General features: G+C 39.9%; 1 pseudogene across 1 annotated transcript; it reads left to right on the forward strand.

The window, feature by feature from the left end:
* The first annotated feature begins 5,223 nt into the window (after window positions 1-5,223).
* On the forward strand, window positions 5,224-7,019 carry LOC148359803 (gastrotropin-like; annotated as a pseudogene). Its single transcript, XR_015851335.1, has 4 exons — window positions 5,224-5,302; window positions 5,380-5,540; window positions 6,640-6,729; window positions 6,848-7,019. The product of XR_015851335.1 is annotated as a gastrotropin-like (transcript).
* Window positions 7,020-13,552: the final 6,533 nt, after the last annotated feature.

The following is a 13,552-nucleotide window of genomic DNA, read 5'->3' on the forward strand; positions in this document are numbered from 1 at the left end:
ACGTATTAAAGGACTGAAATTTACAGATGCACGACAGGGTGGCTGCCCTGGGAAAATGGCCGGTTTTAGTGAACTGTCACTTGATGATCTCAAACAAGTGGTGAATGCGGCCAAACCGACAACTTGCCAGTTCGACCCGCTCCCAGGTTCACTTATTAAAAGTCTTTTTAGCGTCCTTGGGCCTTCAGTTCTAAATATTATAAATACATCACTCTCCTCAGGTGTAGTTCCAGCAGCTTTTAAGTCCGCCGTTATTAAACCCACACTGAAACGACCCAACCTTGATCCAGAAATCTTAAGTAATTACAGACCTGTGTCAAACCTACCTTTCCTCTCTAAAGTACTCGAAAGAGTAGTGGCACAGCAGCTGAATGCTTTCATATCTGAGAATAACCTTTTTGAATCCATGCAATCAGGATTCAGGGCTAACCACTCTACTGAGACAGCTCTGATCAAGGTAACAAATGATCTCCTAATGTCAATGGATTCTGGCGCTTCATCACTTTTGCTGCTGCTGGATCTTAGTGCTGCTTTTGACACAGTGCGCCACAATATCCTACTAGAACGGTTGGAAAAATGGATTGGTCTCTCAGGAGCTGTCCTCTCGTGGTTCAAATCCTACCTCTCAGATAGGACACACTGTGTTAAATATGGTGAAACGACATCTGAGCCCTTTAATGTTACCTGCGGTGTTCCGCAGGGTTCAGTGCTCGGCCCCCTACTTTTCAACATTTACATGCTTCCGTTAGGTGATATTTTTCGCAAGTACAATATCAGCTTCCATTGCTATGCAGACGACACTCAACTATATCTTCCGTTGGAGGAATCTTCCACACTAAACTGTGGAAATTTGGAGGCCTGTCTCACTGAGATAAAAGAGTGGATGTCACTCAACTTCTTGCGTCTTAACTCTGAAAAGACTGAAATGTTAGTCATTGGTCCTTCTAAATGCCGGGACTTATTCTCAAAAACTGCTGTGAACATTGACAAATGTCACATCACACAGAGTGACTCAGTTAAAAATTTAGGTGTCATATTTGACCCTGAACTATCCTTTGAGATGCATGTAAAACAAATTACTAGAACTGCCTTCTTCCATCTTCGCAACATTGCTAAAATCCGTTCAATACTGTCTCAGTCTGATGCGGAAACAATAATTCATGCATTTGTTACCTCCCGTCTCGATTACTGCAATGCACTACTCTCCGGTCTCCCGAAGTCCAGAATCAAGTCTCTTCAGCTAGTACAAAATGCCGCAGCGAGGCTCTTAACCAGGACAAAAAAGTACGATCACATAACACCGATTTTGGCTAACCTGCATTGGCTCCCAGTTAGCCAAAGATGTGACTTCAAAGTTCTCTTAGTATTGTACAAAATCATACATGGACTTGCTCCCTCTTATCTTTCAGATCTGATCTGCCACTATGTCCCGGGCCGAAGCCTACGATCTGAGAGTGCTGGTCTTCTGATGATCCCGAGAGCAAAGAAGTCTTCTGCTGGTTCGAGAGCGTTCTCCATCCGGGCACCGGTGCTGTGGAATGCTCTTCCCCCTGAGATTCGATCTGCAACCTCAGTGGAAATGTTTAAATCTAAACTTAAAACTCACTTCTACTCCATTGCATACGAATAACCTACTCCTCTTGTCGGTTGAAAATAGTTTGTGTAATATAGTGTAACAATCTGTGAAGCCCTTTGAGACTCTTCGTGATTTAGGGCTATACAAATAAAAATGACTTGACTTGACTTGACTTGACTTGACTTAAAGTGATTTAGGATCAGTGGACACTTCTTTCCAATTGAGAACATCACATTACACAAATCATTGTTGCATTTGATTCAATGCAGCTCAAATGAAGACTACTATCATGATATTGGGTGGTAAAATATTTCATACAACCACTTTATAACATACTCTAACTGTAATACACCGGAGCCCCCACAGATTTTTTTTTTTCCGTTTTCTTTTGTTCATTGTGACAGCATGTTTTGCCTTTTGGGTAGCATTGTCTAGCGTTATTTGTATAGTCCATTATCACAAGGAGCCTCAAAAGGGCTGCACAGACTATTGCAAACTACAGACTATTATTATACCCTCCACTGATCTGAAACCTACATGAGGGCAGGGAAAAACTCGAAAAAAAACCTCAGCATGAGGAAAATAAAGAAACCTTAAGAAGGAACCGCAGTTGTAAGGAAAATTATGGTCCGAGTGTGCCTTTTATACGATATTATATACTTTTACTTTTATTTCCATTTAGTCAAAAATTGTGCAGTTGCGTTTTCGAGTTGTTTTCCGGAGAGACTCAGGAGGACGGATTGAATGGCAACGGCTATGGCACGAATACAGACGACGAGACGGAAAACCCAAACCACACTACCAGGCGATATGTTAGAAGCAAAGTGCCACTGCGGGAAAATCACTAAAAACGCAAGGCGCCTCAAGCTACATCAACCCAGGACTATCTGTGGGAAAGGGGAAAATATATGCAGCGCATGGTGGAAACACTCAGTAAGACGCAGGAGGACTCCAGTCACGAAGCACCACACAGTACAGGAGACCTCTCCGCATCTGCCGCACCCCCTCGACCACAGAGTCCCCTGTTACACAACCCTGGTGGGGTAAGCCGCCTCTGGATTAGGAGGGAGAAGTTTAGCTGGGGACCATGAGAAGAAGGCCAGTGACTGACCATCACTGCAGGCCCGCCAACTCGAGGGCGTTGTGGTTTAGGGTCAAAACGCCCAGTCACAGTTGGACACCACCTGATGACATCTTCTCCTGGTTGAAAGCTACAGTCACTTTTGGAGTGACTGTTAAGAGTAGCACTAATTTGTGTATGTTATAAGCAGTGTTCCCGCACTCCTTGCGCATTCTCAGCGCACAAGAAAATCTAGCCAGCGCAAAAAAATGAGGGCTCAAAACTACTTATTTAACTTACTAACTTAAGTCGCTTTTAAGTCAAAGTTACAGTGCATGAAGGTAAAAATACATAGGTTCCCCTGACGTTGTGTCCTAAATGCGGTATTTTGAAGTCAATGTCGAACGAAGTTGAAAAGTAAAGTCAGTAGAATTTGTCAAGAACCGGCTTCTTCGGCTCGGCTCACTAAAAAGAACCGGCTCTTTCGGGTCCTAAACGGCTCTTCAGGTTATTTTTGCTTCTTTAATCCCAACATGACCAAATATTATGTAAAATTATGCACAAAATGACTTAAAGGAAGGGGGGAATAAAACATAAAAGAAAAAAAAATACCAAAATGAAAAAGTAGTGAAAAGCTGAGAAAAAAAGAAACAAAAGGAAGAGAAAAAAAGAAGGAAGAATTTAGAAAAAAAGCCAGAAAAAAAGAAAAGAAAGAAATGTAGAAAAGGGTAAATAGAGAACAAAAAGAAAAAAGTAACAGCTCTGAAAAAATAAACAAAATGAGATTTTTTTTAAAGGAATTTTAAAAAAAGTAGAAAAATACCACGGAAAAAAAGAATAAAAAGTTTGTGTTGCATTCAAATAATTTCCAATGATATCAAGTGAATCTTGTTGCCAACATTGTACTTCCACTAAAAAATGTGATTAAGTACAGTTCTGTATCTTACAACAGACTAAAGAAGCCCCCAAAAATGTTAATATTATGCGACAAAATATATCAGGAAATAAAAAGAAATGGATATCTTGTGAAAGAATTGTAAGAACAAATGACGTTTGTAGGCTGTACAACCTTTGCAATAGTACATGAGTCAATTCATTCAAAAGAGAAAAATCATTTTGCATTGCCGGAAACTCGGCAAAATGTCACTTGATGTCAAGTTTTGGACATGTTTGATAATGGATTAGTTGCCACATTTGGGATTGCTGTTGCTCACTGTTGTTTCAAGCATTGCTCACAGACTTTGTGTGAACGCTCAGACCCGTGGAAAATTACAGGGAACATTGGTTATAAGAAATCCGTTTGTTTGGTTCAAGCTTCGAAATGGTCGTCTCGAAATGGCCAATTTTGGAAACACCTAGACTTACCATTAGCAATAAGTGTAAAATACAATGTTACGTTTTTCAGATTGTGATCAAATTTGACAAGGTACTCGTTATGCCTTCAAGCTATTGTCTTACATGTTTTCCAGTAAGATGCGCATGCTACACTCATCTGCGGACATCTCATTGCAGAAGAAAATCGGGTGATAATAACACCCTTCTGTTTCTGTTCATTGAGATTTCTCATTATTAGTGGCGGTGCAATGATTATTTCAGTTTGCGAAAAACGTCTTAGTGTTACCTTTCAAAAGAGGCCTAAACCGTGCATATTTTTCCGTTAAAACAGCATTCAATTTACTTCGGGTATGCCTTGGATTTGGATTCTAGGAGAATTTTACAGGAAGGGTTGTTCTAATGATATAAGATATAATAATTTGTTAGTATAATTGATAAAAGAAGCGTCCAAACTTATTTTTGGAATGTAAGTCTGATACGCCTGTGGCTTTAACCTGTCATCCCCTTTTTCCCTTTTTAGGTGATTTGTTCATTTTGTGATGTGATCGTCACGACCAGAAAGGAATCAGGACCCAATTGCGTAACGTTTACCACAAGTTTTATTGAAAGAAAGAGGAAGTGCTGCGCCCACGATCCAGTGTTCGCTGGACGCGGCAGGCAAGTCGCTCTCGGATTGTGATCCGAATACGGAAGTGGATCTTCCGTAGCGGGCAATGGCGGTGTCAGGGACGGAAAAACAGGTCGACAGGAGAGCAAAAACGTGGTCGGGGTCAGAAACGGGTCGTGAGCCAGGACGGAAGAACAGACGTGGTTGGGATCAAAAACAGGTCAAGCTGGAGACAGACGGGGAGATCAGGAACGGACAGATGGAAAAACGGGACAGGCGGGAGTCAGGATCAAAAGGCTTACCTTGTATCAACAGAGGTTCACAGACGGACTGACAACCGGAGAGTGACAGGACTGGGGTTTAAATAGGGACAGGGAGCCAATTAGAGCCTGCAGCGGCTGGCGTCAAATGACTGGGCACAGGTGATTCACATCGGTAATCATAACAGTGATGTTTGATGCGACATGTTTAAAAAGAAACGAAAAAATACAAATATATGTTTGTTTTCCCTGGCTGTCTGACTGACACAGTACGCACAATGCCGTTTTAGTTGGCCGTGTTTCAACGAGAGTGGAGAATCTGTCGACGGCCACTCCTGTTTTTGAATTGTCTTGTACACACCTTCTGACACTTCCGCTTTTCTTTTCCTTCACCAGAATGTCTTTCACGGGCAAGTATGAGCTAGAGAGTCAGGAAAACTATGAAGAATTCCTCCAAGCAATCGGTATTGGATTCAGTTTTTCCTACATCTGGAATATAAGAATCTAACCTTTTGTTCAATACTACTGTTTTGGATTTTAGGACTTTTTAGTGCCAAGACTGACAGTAAAGTCGTAACTGAAGTTCTTCAGGATGGGAACAACTTTCTGTGGACTCAAAGCCTCCCCAACTGGACTTGGTCTAATAAGTTCACTACTGGTCAGGAATGTGAGCTGCTGACAATGACTGGATCCAAGTTCAAGGTGGGACTTTCAAATACAGGGGTGGGCAACTATTTGGAGTCGTGGGCCGCCTTGGGGTGGGAAATCTTGGCCGAGGAGCCGAACCTGGAGCCCTATACAACTTTTCCATTTATAGTAAATATACATGGAAACATCTACATGTTGTATTTCTAATAGTTTTTTTTATGGATTGGTTTCATCAAATTGGTTTTGAAAGACTCACAATTCAAGCAAAACAATATAAAAGGTCTCCGTTTAAAGCACTGAATTGGATAGTTTCTTAGTGTTACTTTGGTTGTACTTTTTTGGTATTTGTGTGGTATTTCTGCAGTCGTATTTTTGTCGAATTTCTGTGGTATTTTTGTAGCATTACTGTAGTTTTATTTTTGTAGTATTTTGTAGTATTTCCATAGTAGTACTTTTGCAGCATTTCTGTAGGATCTAGTAGATTTTTTTGTAGTATATATGTAGTATTACTACAGTAGAATTTTTTATTTAATATTTGTGTAGTAGTATTTTGTTGTATTTCTGTCATAGCATTTTAGTAGTATTTCTGTCTTAATATTTCTGTAGAAGTATTTTTGAGTTGGATTTTTTGTAGTATTCCTTCAGTATTTTTATAAAATTACTGTAGTTTAATTCTGGTTAAATATTTCTGTAGTAGTATTTTTTTTAATTAGTTGCACTACTGTAGTAGTATTTTTGTATATTTTTTTCTTTTCAAAATTAATGAAAAATAAAATATGCAGTCCCTGTTTTTAGCGCTAAATTAGAAGTCTTGTTGTGGTTTTGTAGCATTTTTGCAGTATTTCTTTTTAGTATTTTTGTTTGTACACACACACACACACACACACACACACACACACACACACATAAAGGGACAATAGGAACCAATTTGGCACCATAAAAATATTTGTATTAGTAGTATTCTATTTATATATATATATATATATATATATATATATATAAACACACATTATATTTTGACAATTTTCATTTCACGGGCCGAATGAAAAAGCCCTAATAACCTCATGTGGCCCCCGGGCCGTAGTTTGCCCACCCCTGTTCTAAGACAATCTATTCAGAATTAGAACAAAAAACCTTTTCTGGGTTTTTTCAGGCTCCTGTCAGTATGGAAAGTGGTAAGATCTCAGTCCAATTCCCTCAGTATCTCTTCTCAGCTGAAATGGTGAACGATAAGTTGGTCATGGTGAGTATCGTTCATTTTAACAACTTAAATTTCAGACTACATCAGATGACGAAACAGATGAAGACATTCGGATCAAACCATTCCCAGAGCTTTTGTTCTCCCTTCTTTATTTGTTCAGAAGTGTACCACTCCAGGAGAAAAGGGCGTGACTTTCACGCGAGTGAGCAAGAGGACATCCGACTGAGTGCAAGACCAAACACGTTTGAGGAGAGTTCAAATTGCATAAGGTCCGTTAGTAAATCTGTAAAACCAGCATTTTGTTTTGTATCAATAAAACATCAAGAGACTGATTTGTTTTCAATGTTTTTGATGGAAAACTTTGTAAAAACGGAACCCCAGAGAATATCTACCGTAAATTCCGGACTATAGAGCGCACCTGATTATAAGCCGCACCCACCACATTTCGGGAGGAAAACCGATTTTGTACATACACAAGCCGCACCTGTATATTAGCCGCATGCGCCCACATTGAAAAAAACGCAATGCAAACACGAAATTAACTCAAACCCGATACAGTCCAAAAACACAGCCGGCAAAAGAACAAAAATTGATACCGGTACTTAACATTTAATGCAGACCTGCAGAGTCCAGGTGCCCATTGAAAATAATCTAAGGAAAAAGTGTATATTTCCAAAGGTAAGGGTGGGAAAAATATATATCCACTATTGTCGGCCGCGTCCACAAACACGTCTCACCTTTACTCCACTTCCCGTCAGCCCGCGTTTGCCCCGCCCCTTCTTTCTCCTTTGCTCGTACAAAACATATCAGAATAAGTTTCTAAAATAAATACATTACAAAAATATACAGTTGCAAATACATATTATACATGGTTACACATATTTACAAAGAAAGACGCTACACCGAGAGAGTTTTCGAAGCTTTAATAATAATATACCTGTCATCTCAAACCGTGCTTGTGAAGGGTAGCAAAACGCTACTAGCAAAACGCTCGCAATACAGTAAACAGCTCTGTTAAAAAAACTTACTGTGCTTGTAGTAAGCACGGTAAACCGTTCTCATCTTCCTCCTTATAACTGACATCTCAAAGACGTCTTCCTTCAGTATGGGAAAGAGACTTTGGCATATAGATGTCGTCCCACACTCCCTTAATCAAAAACACGCTAGCATCACGCTCGCAAAGTAAAGTTTACGTGCGTAACTCTGTTTCCTTCTTTACCGGACTGCTCGATTGCGTTTAGCTTGAAAGTTGCGCCATGTGCCTTTCTCTTTGCAATTTGCATGATGAGGATATGTCTACGCTAATTTAATTTGTGCACAAGCTAAGAAGTTGGAGTTTAAATCTTACCTTTTGTACTCGAGCGCCGCTGGCGGCCGTTAGAAAAATTACATAAATAAGCCGCATCACTGAATAAGCCGCAGGGTTGAAAGTTTGGGAAAAAAGTAGCGGCTTATAGTCCGGAATTTATGGTATCTACCTACTTCCATGCCCACCTAATCACACAAACCAAACCACCCAACCAACCGCCCAAACATACTGACCTATCTACCTAGGGCCTGCCTACCAACATTCCTACCTACTGAAGGCTTTTACACATTTGACTATAAAGGATTTTGTACGATCAAATATAAATTACCTTTAAATCCAAAAGATATTCACTGGCTGAGCTGTGGGGTGAGGTCAATGCAACCTAGTGAAGAATGATGTTTACAGGAACAGCGGGGAACTGGGACAAAGAGCTGATAAGATAATCAGCACTTCTCGACGCAGATGGCCCTGGTGACGTAGAAACACTCGGGGATGTTTTGACCATTTCAGACATCGAGGCGAGGGGGCTTTCCTGGCACGCCCATGGGAGGAGCCAGCACACCAGCTTGCAGGGGGGAAATTGTGGGCCAGGAGAAGGTAGCGAGAAGATCAAGAGAGGAGTCTTGACAGACACTCGAGCGACACTAATTCGGCTAATTCTGCCATATATTCGATGGAGTTCACTCAGTTAAATTGTCTAAGAAATTTAATCTGCCCCTGTGTGGAAATGTCCATATTCCCCCATCAAGAAACGCGCACGCATTGTTAGGTGAATTCAGGTTGTGTTTGGTTAATGGAGTAAGATAACTAATTAGAACAATTTGGTAAACGGTACATTTTTAATATTTATTTCCTAACACTACCTACTGAAGGTGAAAGGACATTCCCATGTTTTTTTCCGGGACCAGACCGAGTATTTGGACTTTGAAGAAGTGCAGTTGAGGACATTTAATACAAAGTTTCAAAATAAAGGTAAAAATCAGAGTCCACACTGGATCAATGGATGGAGACGCGTTCTCCCACCAAGGGCAAGCAAGAATGTCTCTGGCCCTCTCGTATAGTTAGGAATATTTGCAAAAAATAGAACATAAATGCAGCACAAATAGACACCCAGAACTCACACTAGGTAGAGTCATGTTTTTTGTATAGCCCTTAATCACAAGGAGTCTCAAAGGGCTGCCCACACCACAGGCTATTATTATACCATCCCCTGATCTAAAATCTACATGAGGATAAGGAAAAACTCAAAAACCTCAACATGAGGAAAATGAAGAGAGAAGGAACCGCACATGATTATTCCCCTTCCAGGATACAAGTGTCCAGAGAACCTTTTTCTAGATGTTATTTGTGTCCCCGTGTAGCTTCTTGCAAACACCTAACGGTTTTTGGTAGGTTTGCAGTGGTTTTATGCTCTCTTCGTATATTATTGCTTGCACAGTGCTCCCAGAGATGTGTGAATGTTGCGGAATTGTCCAGTATCCCCTTCCAGCTTTGAACTTTTCCGCATCTTTATCCGCAACCTGGCAGGTGTGTCACGGACAAGAAACAGACACAGGACCCAATAGCGCTCGTTTTCTCAGTTTTTATTAATAAAGAGGGAGAGTAGGTCTTGCTTCCGCGATCCGATGGTCGACGGACATGGGTAGCAGGAGACGCGAAAGTGGCACTTCCGTGTCAAGCGAGGATGGTAGAAGACAGGTAGGAAATACAAGTCGTTAGCCGGGACGATGAGATAAGGAAGGTGTCAAGTTCGGAAACGAGGTCGGCAACGGGTGTCAGGCAGGTAGCGGGGCAAAACAGATCGGATAACGGGAAGGCACAACGGGGCAGAGTCAGGTCCGGAAACAGGTTGGCAACTAGGATCAGGCAGAGAAAACAGGGCAGGAACAGAGTCTGAACGTGAGAGCTTGCCGAGCTGGGAGCAACGGTTCGCATAACGATCTGACAGGGATCTCTTGACAGCCGGGGGTTTAAAAGGAGTTCATCAGCCAATCAGCTCTGAGGGATGTTGGCGCCAATGGAGCAGTCACAGATGCTCTGAATCGGCAATCATGTCCAAGGTGTATATTTTGGTTTTCATAATGCGGTCTGTTTCCCATGTTCCATTTTCACTGCCATCTGAGCCCATCACAGATCAGGTGCATGTAAACCGAGACTTAATGACACATAAATGCGCTCTTGTTTGTGCTTGTCGGTCATTTAGGTTGACATGTCATTCAGACTAACTTCTGAAGCTAGTTGCCTAAGTTGGGAGAACAGGGGGCCAATATTTTTGCAACACCTATTTTATTTCATTTTCCCCCATCCATCCATCCATCATCTGCATTATCCTCAGTAGGGCCCCGGGGTTCTAGGGCTCATCCCAGCTATCTTCGATGCAAACGACATGCCGGACAAACGAAAACGCGCACTACTGCTGCACTGTTTAGGCACAGAAGGGCAGAGAATTTTTCTTTCCCTTCCCGACACTTCTTACAAATTCGCCTGTGACATTCATGGTTTTGCCCGGAGATAGCTGGGATGGGCTCCAGCAACCCCGTGACCCTACTGAGGATAAGCTGTGCAGATAATGGATGGATGGATGGAAAACGGGTCTGGGCTTAAATAGTTGAGAAGAGTGTGAAGGAAATACTATATATGGGTGTGACGTGTACTCCTAATTTTTGATTAGAAATTCAAATTTTGCCTGACATGTTCTCAAATCATTTATTGAAAACTATGAACACAATTCCAACATAAAATAAACAATATTTTTATTTCATGTACTTCAAAGTCAAAGGTGGTGGGTACGGCCTAAGAGTAGCATAGGCAACAAACAATGGCAACAAAAAAAAACAAACAACTTATATCAGATCTTAATACTAATTAACTATTGTATTCCATTTTTGATGTTGATTAAACATATTTGATTTATTTAGGCGTGAGAAAACATTGTGAGCACTCAATTCTACTAACCGGGCCGCTTTTTTCCAATGACTAGACTTCTCTTGAATCTCCATTTTTTGAGGTGGGTAGATCATTCGTACTTGGTCGTTTTGTAAGTAGCTCGCATGCTGAAAGTGTGAGCACCCCTGCAATACACATTAAAGCTACATCTAGTACTCAAATCGCAAACACTGTCCCTTTAAGATTTTTTAACACAGTTGAAAGTGTAGCCTTAGTCATCAGAACATCCAGTCAAAAATATTTTCAATCGATTTATTCTTTCAATGTCACGTGATTTTCAAAAATACACAATTTTACAGTTCAGTGTGACAGAGCAAACTATTAGTTGGTACATTAAAAATAATCTACAATAAAAAATAATACAAACTTGTGGTGATGTCTGTGTGGTTTGGTGCTAGAAAGAACTGCACCAATGAGAACATGCGGTAACATGCTAATCTAAAAACCTTCCAGTCACTTTGCCTTTAAAGCTGGCAGCTGCAATATGCAACATAGTTGCTTTTTTTTGGAGCGCCCTCTACAGAAATGTTTAACATCATTTAAACCGGTGTCATCAACTGGTGTCAGGAACAAAAAGTGGGTCGTGGGCGTTTTCCCTGGCAGAATAAAAAAACTGAGGGTGAATTACACTTCTTAACAGTGGTCGGCAGTGATGTCCTGCTCAATTTCGTTTACCTGTCCAGTCAATCGGTCCTTTTGAGAGGGACCACATCTAATTTGATTGGTTTTATTTCCCTTTTTGGCGCCTGTAATAATGGGTCCCAAGAAAGTTAGTGATAAGGGGAAGGAAAAGTGGAACACCGTGACAACAACGATCGAGTCGAAGAAGGAAATGACTGCGAAATACGAAATTGGTGTAAGAGCGCTAGTAGAAAGTACAGTAAATTGTATGAAAATGTTGTATTTTTAGCTTTTTATCAGTATTTGAATCTTTATTAAAGACATAATTAAATAATTCTCTGTGTTTACACCTTACAGCCTTTTTAATATTTTGAATTTCTTTTATTATGTGGCTTTTTTCAGCAGTTTTTGGGGGTTGCTTTTATACGATGTAGGGCTTTTTTGCAAGTATGAAGGGTAAAATTGTTGATGAGGGGGGTGAGGGTCAAACAGAGTTGCTGGATACAACCGGAATGTTTGATGTTTGAAATGAGATTCTACTATCTGTAGTTAAACTGTACAATCTTTTCATGGGATACATTAGAGAAGTGGGATATTTTTTCATGATTTGGGTCGCAGCTTGTTATTCATGTAGAATGGTTAAGTTTTACAGTATTTGTTTTTTGTTACATTGCTCCATTCTGGTTTGACTCTCTTGTTCTGAAACAGTTGTAATAGAAATATTTGTATTACTTTTGTTATACTGAACTGTGGGTGTACATGTTTCCCTGTATTTTTTATGCGGCTATTTCTGATTTTTGAAAGCACTTTAGGCGGTCGGCTTCAATGGGACTATATACGGTAATTCGAAACTAGATAGTTCCTTTCAGAGTAACACACAACTTTGGGTGTCTGTAATCTAGGGGTATACGGAATTACCTATTACATGAATTTACTAGTAACTGGAACTAAATACTGGTTTTCAGTAACAAGGCTAACACTGGTCAGAAGTGACTGTAAAACAGTACAATAGTAAATAATAAAACTGCTACTTTTTATCTGGGGGGGGGGGGTCTGATTGGAAAAAAGAAAAAAAACCTAACTATATGTTTGTTTGGTAAACGAGTTAGCTAAATCCCCCTTTTTAATCTGTTACGCAGTCATGACATAATCAAAAGAAGCTCAACAACCTATCCCAGCTGACTTGCCTGCTGAGCTTTTACCGTTACTTGACTGATTTTTCCACACATGGTGGAAGAAACAAGAGTATTTTGCTACTTATTTATATTTGGAAAACATGATATTAATCTGGAATCAATTTTTTAATGAAAGCGACAAAAAACGTTATTTAAAAAAGTGTTTTCTTTAAAGGTCAATGACATCCACAGCGGCAAAATTGAAAATAAACCGTGAGACAGGAAGGAAACAAACATTTGAAAATCTGGACGTGTTTAAACGAACAGAACGTCGAAAATGGGGGGCTTTATGAACGCAGAACAGAATTACAGAATTACAATACTCAGTTGGCCGTTAAGACGACTGAATGACTCAGATGTCAAATAACATTTTCAATCGTTCACTGCTTAAGATGCCATTTTAACAATACTTCTAAAAAATTGTATTGAAACAGGGAGTCAAATAATGATCTTTCAAAGTAAAAATGTTCAGCTGACAGATAATTTTTCAATATTTATTTTATAATTCTATTTACTTTGCTGCTCGTTTACCAACTTTACTAAAAGTCATTCTTAAAATAAGAGAAAAAATATAAGAAATATTTAATGGAATTAATAAGAACAAAAATAGGTATTAGATAGTAAAAATTAGTTTAAAGGGACAGTATGTATTATTTGGCGCCTCTCAGTGGTTTAAAAAAACTTCATTCATAGAGAAAAAACAATATTGATTCAGAAAACAAGCTAAAATATATATACCATAATTTAATCGTGCATTTTGAAAAATACTGAGAAATTATTACACAACACGAGCCTCACCTAAAAGGAGCCGATA

The sequence above is a fragment of the Urocampus carinirostris genome, chromosome 9, assembly GCF_059441175.1.
Source record: "Urocampus carinirostris isolate Australia breed hairy pipefish chromosome 9, RoL_Ucar_1.0, whole genome shotgun sequence".
In the NCBI taxonomy this organism is placed as follows: Eukaryota; Metazoa; Chordata; class Actinopteri; order Syngnathiformes; family Syngnathidae; genus Urocampus; species Urocampus carinirostris.